The sequence below is a fragment of the Elgaria multicarinata genome, chromosome 21 (assembly GCF_023053635.1).
Source record: "Elgaria multicarinata webbii isolate HBS135686 ecotype San Diego chromosome 21, rElgMul1.1.pri, whole genome shotgun sequence".
NCBI lineage: Eukaryota > Metazoa > Chordata > Lepidosauria > Squamata > Anguidae > Elgaria > Elgaria multicarinata.
The window spans coordinates 3,905,508-3,918,927 of NC_086191.1; the positions used below are offsets into that span (position 1 = coordinate 3,905,508).

The 13,420-nt window shown below is 51.6% G+C and overlaps 1 protein-coding gene across 2 annotated transcripts in view; it reads left to right on the forward strand.

Annotated features, from left to right (window-relative positions):
* Positions 1 to 4,670: 4,670 nt before the first annotated feature.
* Positions 4,671 to 13,420, forward strand: part of AHNAK (AHNAK nucleoprotein) — a 73,794-nt gene continuing 65,044 nt past the window's right edge. For both annotated transcript variants that reach the window (XM_063145707.1, XM_063145708.1), the window contains exon 1: positions 4,671 to 4,848. The gene's annotated coding sequence lies outside the window, so the exon portion shown is untranslated. The remainder of the gene's footprint in view (positions 4,849 to 13,420) is intronic.

Here is a 13,420-nt window from a genome sequence, read left to right on the forward strand (position 1 = left end):
GTCTTACGAGGTGATATTAGCCTTTGGGGGTCCTCCTCCTGGCTTCTTTGAAACATGGCTCCCGGCAGAGCGATTCCTTTTCACTCCTGCTGTCAGGAGCAATGGCACGCTGTCAGGGGCAGCCGGGGGGGCAGCCAGAGGACCGTTCTCACTGCGTCTGGATCCCCCACCGGATCCCTAGTCAATGGTCCCCTCAATTCAGCACTTTTTGCTCGAAATATTAGGGTGTGCCTGGACACACCCGGCACACCCCTTGTGCAACCCTGTGAGTGCTTTCGACATCTAGCCATGCGGTACAGTACAATGGGCAAACCCACGGAAACGCTGAGAGAAAAGGAGACGACAGCTATTGTGTTTCAGGGAAAGGCCGTGGCTCAGCAGGAGACTACAGGCTTAGCACGTAGACGGTCCAGAATCCAGTGCCCAGCGTCTCTACCGAGGGCTCGGCAAAATCCCTGCTTGAAACCCTGGAAAGAGACCCTGCTGCCAGTCCGTGTCAACAATACTGGGTTTGATGCAACAAGGATCCAGTTTTATTGATGTGCCAAGGATCCAGTTTTATTGGAGAAGTTTCAGTTACTGAGGCTCGAGGATGTGGACAAGATGCTTGGCCAAGTTCGGTCGACCACCTGTGTGCTTGACTCTTGACCCTCATGGCTCATTACATCAATAGCAAATGCTATTTTGGGCTGCATTAATAGAAGTATAGCTTCCAAATCGCGTGAGGTACTGGTTCCTCTCTATTGGGCCCGGGTTAGGCCTCATCTAGAGTATTGCGTCCAGTTCTGGGCTCCACAATTCAAGAAGGACGCAGACAAGCTGGAGCGTGTTCAGAGGAGGGCAACCAGGATGATCAGGGGTCTGGAAACAAAGCCCCATGAAGAGAGACTGAAAGAACTGGGCATGTTTAGCCTGGAGAAGAGGAGATTGAGGGGAGACATGATAGCACTCTTCAAATACTTAAAAGGTTGTCACACAGAGGAGGGCCAGGATCTCTTCTCGATCCTCCCAGAGTGCAGGACACGGAATAACGGGCTCAAGTTAAAGGAAGCCAGATTCCAGCTGGACGTCAGGAAAAACTTCCTGACTGTTAGAGCAGTATGACAATGGAATCAGTTGCCTACGGAGGTTGTGGGCTCTCCTACACTGGAGGCCTTCAAGAGGCAGCTGGACAGCCATCTGTCAGGGATGCTTTAGGGTGGATTCCTGCATTGAGCAGGGGGTTGGACTCGATGGCCTTAGAGGCCCCCTCCAACTCTGCTATTCTATGATTCTATGAATAAGGAGGGGATCACCAGCTGGGTCCAGGAGGTTGTAAATGCCTCCTTGAGAGAGGGAGTGGTGCTGTCCTCTTTAAAAGAGGCGGTAATTTATTAGATTGTAAGCCTATGCGGCAGGGTCTTGCTATTTACTGTTTTACTCTGTACAGCACCATGTACATTGATGGTGCTATATAAATAAATAATAATAATAATAATAATCAGACCACTTCTGAAAAAGTCTAACCTGGATCCAGAGGATGTTAATAATTACAGGCTAATATCCCTTTCCTGGGCAAGGTGCTTGATCGGGTGGTTGCAGGACAACTCCGGGCACTCTTGAATGAAACGGATTATCTAGATCCATTTCAATCGGGCTTCAGGCCTGGTTTCGGAACGGAAACTGCCTTGGTCGCCCTGTGGGATGACCTTTGCCGGGAGAGAGACAGGGGGAGTGCGACCCTGTTGATTCTCTTAGACCTCTCAGCGGCTTTCAATACCATCGACCATGGCGTCCTTCTGGATAAGTTGTCTGGACGGGGTGGCACTCCCCCTAAAGGATCAGGTCCGTAGTTTGGGGGTGCTCTTGGATCCAGAACTGTCACTTGAGGCACAGGTGAACTCAGTGGCAAAGAGCACCTTTTATCAGCTTAGGTTGATATACCAACTGCGCCCTTATCTGGACGGAGATAGCCTAGCTACAGTGATCCATGCTCTGATAACCTCTCATCTGGATTCCTGCAATGCATTATATGTGCGGCTGCCTTTGAAAACGGTCCGGAAACTTCAGCTGGTACAAAACAGGGCAGCACGGTTTCTAACAGGCACTGGCCAGCGAGACCACATCACGCCAGTCCTTTTCCAGCTTCATTGCCTGCCAGTCCAGGTCCGGGCCCGACTCAAAGTGCTGGTATTAACATTTAAAGCCTTAAACGGCTTGGGGCCAGGCTATCTGAAGGAACACTTCCTCCCATACGTACCTGCCCGGACCCTAAGGTCATCCTTAGGGGTCCTTCTCCGGGAGCCCCTGCCAAAGGAAGTGAGGCAGGTGGCTCCCAGGAGCAGGGCCTTCTCTGCTGTGGCACCCCGGCTGTGGAACGAGCTCCCTAAGGCAATTTTAACTTTGCTTTTTAAATTTGTATTTCAAATTTGTATTTCTGCACTGCTGCTGATTTTATATTGGTTGTGCTTTGAAGAACATCACAACATCAGAAGTGCCCTGATGCTGGATCAGACCAAGGGTCCATCTAGTCCAGCACTCTGTTCGCACAGTGGCCAACCAGCCATCGGCCAGGGATGAACAAGCAGGACATGGTGCAACAGCACCCTCCCGCCCATGTTCCCCAGCAACTGGCGCACACACACAATTTATATTGTATTTTAATTTTTGTGAACCGCCCAAACAGCTTCGGCTATTGGGCGGTATAAAAATGCAACAAATAAATAAATAAAGCATCTGACTCAAGAAAAGGCAGACACCCGTCTTTTCTAAACAAAGGTGTGGTCTGGTTCCTTTTGCACCTGATCAACAGCCAAGGGGATTCCGGTATCGAACCGGGGAGCTTTCCGTGATATTTAGAACTTATAAACAAGTTGTGCTCTATGGGTATTTATAGCCCATGAGCAGAGCAGGTGCTTCGGGGCAAAAGCTGTGTTGTTGTGGCTACGGGAGTGAAGTGGTGACTTCAGTCATACATGGGTAACCAAAAGGAAGTTTGTGGTCCATCACCTTCCTTCATCTCGCCAAAGCATCTCAGCTATCATACCGTTAATTCTCTCTCTCTCTCTCTCTCTCTCTCTCTCTCTCTCTCTCTCTCTCTCATATCTATAGTAGCTTCTTCTCTTACCAAGCAACTGGTGTCTTTGCTCAAAAAGAATTGGGAGGAATTGGGAAAGGGAGCTGAATTTTGCAAGGTTGCCTTTTGCAGACTTACCGGTACCCTAGCCAGGCTCAGGGTTTTATTAATTACTGTTGTTTTTGTTGTTGAAACTAGTGGCTAGCATTACTAACACCAGGCCTGGTAAACTGGTTTTGTTTTTTGGTCTAACTAACATATCAGGGATGTAGAAACAGCCTGTTGAAGCATGGCAGCTACGCGTTTCACAACCAAAGTCATAGAATCATGGAATTGTAGAGTTGGAAGGGGCCTACAAGGCCATCCAGTCCAACCCCCTGCTCAATGCAGGAATCCACCTTCAAGCATCTCTGACAGGTGGTTGTCCAGCTGCCTCTTGAAGGCCTCTAGTGTGGGAGAGCCCACAACCTCCCTAGGTTACTGGTTCCATTGTCGTACTGCTCTAACAGTCAGGAAGTTTTTCCTGATGTCCAGCTGGAATCTGGCTTCCTGTAACTTGAGCCTGTTATTCCGTGTCCTGCACTCTGGGAGAATCGAGGAGAGATCTTGGCCCTCCCCTGTGTGACAACCTTTCAAGCATTTGAAGAGTGCTATCATGTCTCCCCTCGATCTTCTCTTCTCCTGGCTAAACATGCCCAGTTGTTTCTCTCTTCATAGGGCTTTGTTTCCAGACCCCTGATCACCCTGGTTGCCCTCCTCTGCACAAGGCCATCTACAGACACCCCTTCCTTTTATCACTGTAAAGCGCCTTGGGAAGACAGCAAAAATAAAATAAAAATGCTTTAAATAAATAAATAAGTCCAGGGGTCTAAAACGGCCCAGCTGGACCGTTGTCAACAGCTATCTATCTGGGCTAAAAATTTAACCTTTGTTGTTTTTCATCTGTTAGGGCACGATCCTATGCGTGTTTTGACTGGAAAAATGTCCCCATGGAGAATGCCGGGAACCGTAGGACTCCCCTCCACCCACCCACCCCCTGCCGAAACAGGCATAGGATCGCATCCTCACTGCGTTTTAAATCACGGCACGGCTGCTCGGTTTCATTTTGGCTTTTATTTTTTGAAATTGTATTTGAGGCCTCCGATTTCCGCTGTCAGATTCCCTTTCCTCGCCTCGCGAAGCGTCTGGAGGGCTGCCGGACGGCACAGAAAGGCGGCCGCCAATAAAGCAAAGAGGTCAAAGGAATGAAAGCGAGAAATAAGGTGAGCGGAATGGAGCCTCCAGCTGCAGAGGCAGTCTATCTCCGAACAGCAGAACAGCTGGGAGGGCTGCTTCCTGGTTGTTATTACTTTTGGGGCTACTGTTGGGGGTGACCTTGGGGGGGGTCCTCTTTGGGGCTTAAGGAGGAGAGCCCTTTAGCTGGCGCTGTCCAGGCAGAACTGGAGAGGGGGGTGCGGCCCCGCTCCCCCCCCCCCTCTCTCTCTCTCTCTCTCTCCTTTGCCCTGTGCTTCGCTTGGTCCCTCCCCTCCTGCTCTCTGGGCAGGGGAGAGCGAGAGAGCGAGAGAGCAAGACACACCCATCCCGGACCGAGTTACAAGAGCCCTGCCCTCGGCTGGGAGCTACCCACTCTGTGCGCGCTCCTGCTGCAGGGACCTCACGACCGGAGCCCGCTTGCCAGGGCTCAGCCACCGCCTCCAGGAATCCAGGAACGGGATCGGGGTCTCTCTCTGGACAGTCACCGGGACGTCGCCTGGCATGGCAGTGCCGGGCAGCTGAAGACCTCTGACCCACAGGTACCACCGAAGAAAGGGGGCTGGGAGGCGGTGGGTTTGGCAGCCTGGCAGAGCTGGTGTTTGGGGGGGGGATGCGTGTCTGGTGTCACAGAGGGAAGTGGGGGGAGGACCCGCGTCGTTTCTCTTCCACGGTGTGTCCAAAACGCATGAAAAACAACAGTGCGCAACTTGGCGCGCGCTTTGGTTAGCTAAACTCCCCCCACACCCGCTCCAGCTCTGCCTATAGATCTGTATGTGAGCGCCTTGCAGAATAAGGGGTGCTGGGGGGGGGGGCTCTGTATTTGCCGGGGCCCCGCCTGGCTGGGCACCTCCGGACAACGCCCTTGGCACACGAGGCCGGGCAGACGGAACTGCTGGGTTTCTTTGCAGAGTTGGTGGAAAGTTTGCCACCAGTTGTGGGGGGGGGGGGCGCGGCTTGGGGAGGGGGGGGCAGGATCCGGTGCTGAGAGGCATGGGTGACAAAGCCCGGGGGAGGGTTAGAAGAGTCCCCCCCACCCCCCGGTACGCTAAGAAAAGCCAAGTCTTGAGAAAAGAGTTTTCAAGCACCGATTTCTTATGGGATAGTTTCTGGTGAACTTTTCCAGGTTTGCTTTCACTGCGGGGGGAACTTTTCCAGGGTTGCTGACCCCCCACCCCCTACCCCGTGGGGCAAGGAGTAGAGGCAGGGCGTGCCCGCTGCGTGTGGAGGGCTGTGATGGTGGTGGGAGGGTAGCAAGGCCCCCTCTGGGGCCGCAATGGGGCATCTGTGCGCCAGGTAAGGGGCCGCCACCTGCGTGTAAAGGGCTTTGTTGAGATGGGTCTGCCTAATTTGGGTGGGGGGGATATGGGGCTGTGGAGGCGAGGATGGGAGGGCGTGCGAGTTGTAGCTACACATGGCGCTGGGTTGTGCAGAACAGGCGTGGGCGGGCGCCAGTAAGGCGTTGGCTTAATCCGGAGCGACTCCGCTTCAGGCCAACTTCATCCTGGAAGGTGCGAGAGCCCCGGCGCGGAGGAGAACGGGCTTGGAGAACCGGGCTGCCTTCGACGGGTGTGTGCATTCCCCCACTTTGCGGAGTGGCGCCGTTTTGACGTTCGGTGGGATAACTCCGGAGCCAGGGAGGCGTCCCGGCCTCGCAGCCGGGTGCGGAGGCTCCCCAGCTCCGCGTCTGTTGCTCGGGGCTGGGACAGGGCGTCGTCGAAACCTCCTTCCCCCCTCCCCAACCGAAGGAGCTTTCGGTGGGCTTACTCCGGAGTGACTCTCGATTTGGCTGTTCGCGGGACGACGGGGGTCGATTCCTCCGCCGCGGGGAGGCTTGCCCGTGTGTGTGGCGTACTGGGGGTGTTTGCGTGATGAGCCCCCCACCCAGCCCAGCCCCGCTCTCATCCGGACCAGCAACTGGAGCGACTCCGCAGCCGACTCCACATTGCTGAATCTCTCCCTCACCCACCCTGCTTTACTTGTGGTGGGAGGGAGGGGGGGGAGAGAAGGGAAGAGGCTAGAAGTATCCGAAGCCGCCTTCCTCTAGGGCTGGACCTCTGGCTGGGGAAACTCCTCCCCCTCCCCTCCCCTCCCTCTCTCTCTCTCCCCCCTCCCCAATTGGCCCCCCTCCATCAGCCTTTGGAATGCGGTGGTTGGAAAGACTGACTAATGGGAAGCAGCCTGTTTAGCTGGCAGCGGAGGGGGCTGGGAGGCGTTGAGCTCAGCTCCAAAAGGGAGGGAGGGAGGGAGGGAGGGTGTGTGTGTGTTTGGGCGGGGGGGGGAGGGCTGGATCCAGGAGTGTTGTGTGTGCTTTGGGGGGGGGCAGCTCTCTAAAGGCGCCACGTGTTGCTCAAGAGCAAAGGAGCCCTAGAGATGTGCAAAATTGCCCCCAGGTTGGGGAGTTTTTCTTCTGTGGGGTGGGAGAGGTGTGTGTGTGTGGACTTAAGAGTGTTGTGGGGGGTTTTTTTGCAAAGGGGGGGGCTTCTCTGAAGGCGGCGCTTGCTGCCCGAGATCCCCAAGAGCAAGTTCTGTGCAAAATTGCCCCCTGAATTGGGGGATGCCTCTTCTGTGGGGCAGGAGAGCGCCACGTGTCTTTCTGGGGCTCTGTGGGTCTTTCTGGGGCTCTGTGGGAGGGGCCCTTCTGGGGTCGTGTGAAGCCTGGGACCCTTAGGGCTCCAAGCTGGGGGGCGCGTGTTTGTCTTTTCGCCCTCTCCGCGGGGTTTCTTGGGAACTGGGGGTGCATCTGTCTCCCGATTCAACCCTGGACTTATGGGGAGGGCCCCCCATAAGACAGCTGTGTATATGATCCCAGCTGTGAAGTGCAACCCCCATTTGCTAGAAACTTTGCTGGCCCTGACCGGGACGACGACGGATACCTGCACTAGTGTGTAGAATCCAGCATGCCCCTTCCATGGGGAAAAGTGGGCATGGGAAGGCCACAAAATGCCCCCCCCCCATGCTCTCCTATGGGGACCCATAGGAGAGCATGGGGGGCATTTTGTGGCCTTTGCAGAGTTGTCTAGGGGATGTTCCAAGCCTGGATAATGTGGGGTCTTTGCGAATCCGTGGGGTGCCTTTGTAGAGGCGGGGCGTCTCTTCTCTGGGATAGTCTGGAAGTGGGGGAGGATTTTTCTCCCCCACTATGGGGCCAGCCTCTTCTTTAGGAACAAGTTTTATGGAGCCATCCAGGGGTGGGTGGGTGGTGACTGCTCTAAAGGGGGGTCTAAGTTAACTGAATTACGGGAAGATCTCGCTTATAGCGTTGGTAGATCTGTTTTTTTTATGTGTTCTGCCTTTGCTTCTTTGAGAGAACTTCAAAGAAGTGTGTGCGTGTGTTTCTGGAGCCATGTCCCTGATCGATGGGCCTGTGAGCTCTGTGCCCCACTGATTCTTCCATCACAGGCCTCTTTAAGGCATAATCCTAAAGAGGATTTTTAGGATGCTTTTAGGATGTTTTTTTAACAGTGTATTATGTTTTTAATCCGTATTTTATCCTTGCTGTTATTCCCCGCCTCGATCCAATCGGAGAGGCGGGTAAGAAACAAATCATTATTATTATATTATAATCCTAGTCCGAAAAAACTCCGACCATTCCTGAAAAAACCTCCTTTAACGCCCTAAAAAAAGTCCTACAAAATGTCTTTCAACTCCCAGCTTTCCTTACCGGTTCCCTGGTGAATGCTAGGAGTTTTAGGACTCTCTCTCTCAATGTACATACGATTGCGCCTTACACATCTTGCAACAAACCTGCCCGATTGGAAGCGCTTTGGGGCAGAGCCCCCTCTCATTAGAGATTCCACTCCTAGAGGGGGGGAGGTATGCAGAGTTTAGCGCACCCCCTCTCCCTTTCAGCATGATCTCCAGCCACCTGGGCCCAGCCGTGGGTTCCTGTCTTGGGAAAAGAAGGCCTTCTATTTAGAAATCAGGGTGTGGGCCTGCACTTTCAGGTAGGACAGGCCAGAGCGCACTGGTTCCTTGTATCGCTGCTGCCATGCCTGGTTACTGCTTTGTCATGGGTTTTTTTTTCTCTGTGTTTTGGGTGTGGCATCTCCGGCTCACTTTGAGAAGCCCAAGCTGGTGAGGCACCGTCTCCATCAGCTGCTAGCCGGAGCCATTCCCCCTCCAAGGGAAGCGTCTTCAGGGCTCTGGGACAACCACAAAAGTTTATTTGAACTTAGTCGACGCTGAACATAAATACCAACTCCTGCACACACACACACACCCGCGCGCCTGCTTTTTTTCGCCTCCCGCAGCCATCGGCCCGGCTTGGTTGGCGCAAAAGCGGGCGGAATTTCTGCCCAAGTCTCGGTCTGAATGGGTGGGCCTGAAAAGGGAATCTCCCTCCTCCTCCAAGATGTTTTGCTGTCCCCTTGACCCCCACGGCTTGGACGAGGCTCTCGGACGAAATGTCCGGGAGGGTTGAAGGGCGAGCAAAAGAGAACTCACACACACAAAGAAGTGGTAGGCCAAGCCAGAAAGCCCGACAAAGGAGTGAAAGAAAAAGAGTCCGCTATTTTAAGGTGCCAAAATTCACAGTTGGCGCCACGGAGCCTTGACCCATAGGGGCTTTTAAATTGGCAAGGGAGAAGTGAGATTTTCCGGCTTCAATCCATCCCTCTCCTGTTGTGTCTTTCTACTTTCAGCCTGTGTTTGGTTTTATTACTAGACTCATGGGTGCTCATCTGATTGAATTTTCCTGTTTTTTTAAAAAATCACTGCAAGTAGAAATCTAGCATATCAGGGAGAAAGCTGGCCAAGGCCCTGACTTGCTTGTTTTCCAGGTGGAGGGAATTGTATTTTTTTTTTTTTTTTTACTGGTATTTTTTTCTACGGACAAACGTTCAGTCCCACCTGCAGTTTGAAATGGTGCAACCCAGGGAGGCAGTGAAAACGAGGCCTGGGACGTCCCGCTGCAAGATGAGAGGGGGCAGATGGAAGGATAGGAGCAGATAATGAGGACGGCCTGCAGTCGGTCGTTTGCACACGAATACCTGAAGCCAGCCCTGTCTTAATCCGCTAAGTCTGGATTTTCCCACTTCTCTCTCATGTGGCCTCTCTGCAAGGCCTGTGTTGCGATGCTCTGAGTTTGATTTTCTTGATAGCTGGTTCTTGCTCTCTTCTGCAAAGCACGCCGTGTTAATTTGCCTTTCAGCTGTTGTCCCCCGTCCCGCGTGTCCCTTTGCTAAAAGGGTTCATCGTGCTCACAATGAGAGAGAGATACGATGAGGTTACATTAGTTTGCGGTCAGATCGGACGACCTCTTCTGATCAGTCTTTCTCAAGACCACGGGCGAAATTATCTCAGGTTGCTGGCGTCCATTTTGGGAGGGGTAACTCTCAAACCGGACCCCTGGTTCAGAGATCGAGGTTGCCGAAAGCTCCCCGCTTGGATTTTTGGTGCTCAGCACCCCGGATGTCCGCGTGGTCTCCTCAATTTTTGGAGAGCCGTTTTCTGTTTCTGAAAAAAAGGGAAATCGTTGGAGGGCTCAGGTCTCTTCGACGCCTCTGCCCTTCTCTCAAAGGGGGAGCGGAGTTCTTTGCGCTCACGAGGCTGGCGCACGTGAGGGGGAAGAATTATTTCGTGTTCCGAAAGGAAATGGGCAACAGAATACGATGCCGGGAACGTCTCCTTCCCGTCCCAAGATTTTTGTGGATGCCGTTTCGGAGCGGAATCGCCAGTTTGGGGAGGGAAACGTTGAGGGATGATTCTGAAAGAGAGGCCGGGGAGGCTGCCAGAAAATGAACTCCTGGCGTGATGCAGAAGGAAATTGTCCAGTGGGGCTAAAAATCTTGGAAGAAAGAGAGCGAGAGAGTTAAAAAAAAAAACCCACAAAAAAACAACAACCCATAAGTTGGAGGTTGTTCCCCTTGGGACATTCAGAAACCGTGTGCTGGTCCCTATTAATCATTTCACCTCCTCATTCGAGAGGTTGGGCTGTGAGTAACATAAATTCTGCAGGATTCTGTGATGTGGATCAGTTACACAGACCCTTCACGTTTCCATCGTTGTTATGCATAACTTTGCGCTGTTTTCTCTTTCTCCATCCTTCTAGTTTTTCTGTTTCATGGGTGGGGGAACCCCACGGGCTCCTGTGAGTTCATTGGCCCACACCGTTTCGCGCATATCTTTGCCAGCCATAAGGGCTAGGAACTTGATCTCTTTTTAAAACGGTTGGTTTGTTTTTAAGCTGGGATTCTCAAAGGGCTCAATTCTGCTCAAAACTTCAGGGTGCGCGTTGCACTCCTGCCTTTGAAAACGGCTTTGCACAGCAAAGCTTCTGGTACGACTTCCCCGTCTCTTCTCGTAATTAAAGACAACAACCTTCGCTTTGTGGTTCTGGAGACGTTGCATGTTTTCGTGGGTGTGTAGAGACCTGTGAACCTTGTGTTCTCTCTCTTTCCCCATACGTAGGTGACAAAGGAAGAGCAGATAGCTGCAAGACCAGCTTCGCTTTCCCCCTCTGTGTGATAATTGACAAATGAAACCCTAGTTTTCGCAAGCAGTTAACCTGTATCTGGGCTGTACTGCTTCCAAATGCAGTTTGCAGCTCACATCACACTTCCATACAAAATAAAGATATGCATCTCTGCACGTAGAAAAGCAGCAGGTCAGTGGGAAGGGGTCCGTGACATGCTATGTTTCTGTGTGCGGTGAATTTATTTTATTTTAATTTATTTATTGCATTTTTATACCGCCCAACAGCTGAAGCGCCTTGTTGTTATCACTGCGATTTTATGTATTTGTCGCGAGCGTGGCACGGCTCGTATGAACCATCAGATCCCTGCCTTGAGGAGCATACAAAATTCAGCCCTTGGGAGGCAATAAGGGCATGGTGGGTGGGAAGAACCAAATAAAGAAATTTGAGAACAGCCGGTGAAAGGACAGGCATGGCTTTAGAGATCGCATCATCTCATTCGAACTTTCAGTCAGGCGATTAAATCCAAGGTGGTATAGCCCAGTCCAAAGTGATATAGCCCAAACTCCGGTCCACCACGTAGGTGAGAACTAAGCCTAAAATTAAACATACGTTTATTTATTTAAAACATTTGTATCCCGCCCTATATCACTAGGATCTCAGGTACAGATAAAAATCATACAATATAAAACAATAAACATACACCGCTAAAAACAAATTAAACCATGAATCAAGTTTATAAACCAGTATATAATTTAAAAGCAGTAAAAACAATTAAAGCATGTGATGACTGGCGTGGCCTGCCCGTGATCCACACTTTTAAGGGCATAATCAGGTTTGAATCTATGCTGCAACTCTGGGGGAAATTCGAAACGGACGAATAAGCCCAGAATATGGTTTGGGGTGAAATTTGAAGTTTCTGGAGAGGCTCAGCTTTCACTTAAAAAAAATTAAAATAAAATAACCACTACCACCAAGTTCCTAGTCCTTATGGATATGAATATAGGCTTAAATGGATCTGGGCTATGTCTGTTGAAAACTTAGGATCTGGCCAGGGCGTCTGTGGTCTTTCCCCTTCCCCATAACTAGCTCAAGAAGAAAAGTGGGTGTTTCCCCACCCCTTTTTTTTTTGACAAAATGAAAGGGTATATACACGTTGCAGAATTCAGCTTTGGATGGAGTACAGAACATGTCGCCTGTCTTGGGACGCGACTGGCTGGCGGAGTGAAATTCTCCTTGATCCCTTTGAAGAATTCTGACTTCCTGACCCACAGCCGGCAAAAGTCCTTTGTTCCAGGGCCAAGGGTGGGGGGAACTCCCGGGGGAGGGGAGAGAGAGAGAGTCCCATTCCCCTGTCTTTAAATTCCTCATCTTGATTTTTAAATTCCTCATTTTGACAATCATAGCTGCTTCCTTTCCCTTTTCTTTCCTGGGGATTTGGTACTTTGTATGTTTCCTGCGGAGGTTTGGGGAGACAGGGCGATTTAGATCTGGGAAATGGTGCAGGGTCCCTGCTCTGATAAAATTTGACACCCCACCCACCTCTTTTATTTATTGCATTTTTATACCACCCAATAGCAGAAGCTCTCTGGGCGGTTCATGCAAATTAAAACCATGAAAAACATCATAAAACCACCAACAGTCTAAAAACCACAAATACAATATAAAAAGCACAACCAGGATAAAACCGCACAGCAGAAATTGATATAGGTTAAAATACGGAATTAAAGCAGCAAAGTTTAAATTTAAGTTAAATTAGATGTTAAAATACTGCGAAAATAATAAAGGTGGCGATGGAAGGAGTACAGTGTAGGCGCTAGGCGGGGTGCCACAGCAGAGAAGGCCCTGCTCCTGGTAGCCACCTGCCTCACTTCCTTTGGCAGGGGTTCATTTTTAGCTAAAAATGAAACCATTGGAACGTGCACATAGGAATCTCCTACCTCTTACCTGTTTGTAGATGTTCCACAATTCTGCGGGAGTGTGACAGAAATACAAGGAAGTTTGCCCTGGGGCGCACGCACTCAGCGTCCACAGAATCTCAAGATTCGCTTAAAAGCTAGCAGGCAGGTTCCTAGCCCTTATGATCTCAAACCAAGAGGTAGGAGGAGAGTTTATGGCGGGTCAACAGGGGACTTTAACGCTCTGCGGCTTTCCGTGGCTCCCAGAACAGGAAGACATTGTGTCAAAAGATAAGCTAATTAGCTTGGCGTTTTGGCACACAGCAGTTCTCAGCATGCAGATGTTGGGTTTCTTTAGCCCAGAACACAACGCAACTTGCATCTGGAAAGGGACTGTGAAACTTCTGCATTTTGTACAGGACCAGTTGGTTACTGGGGCTAAAAGCGAAACCAACTGCAGAGACCCACGCAGAGTAGTGCTGTGCACCGGATCCGAGTCAGTGCTGGGTTGGCCCGAGGTGCCCCGAGGCTGAAGCAGATCGGGATCAAAGCTTCGGGCCGCCTCGGGCCAATTCAGAGTGGTGCAGGGCCCTCCTCACCACCACCAGCACCCAAAAACCCATAAGGCTGAATCGCTTCGGGGGGCTGAATCTCGCTTCGGTGCCGAGGTGGGCACACCCCCCGAAGCACCCCGAATCGAATCTGGGCCATTTCGGAGGCACCAAAACGGCCTCCTAGGTGAGTCAGGGGAGCTGTGCACAGCCCTCATGCAGAAATGCAACGGGCAGCCTCGGCTCAGGG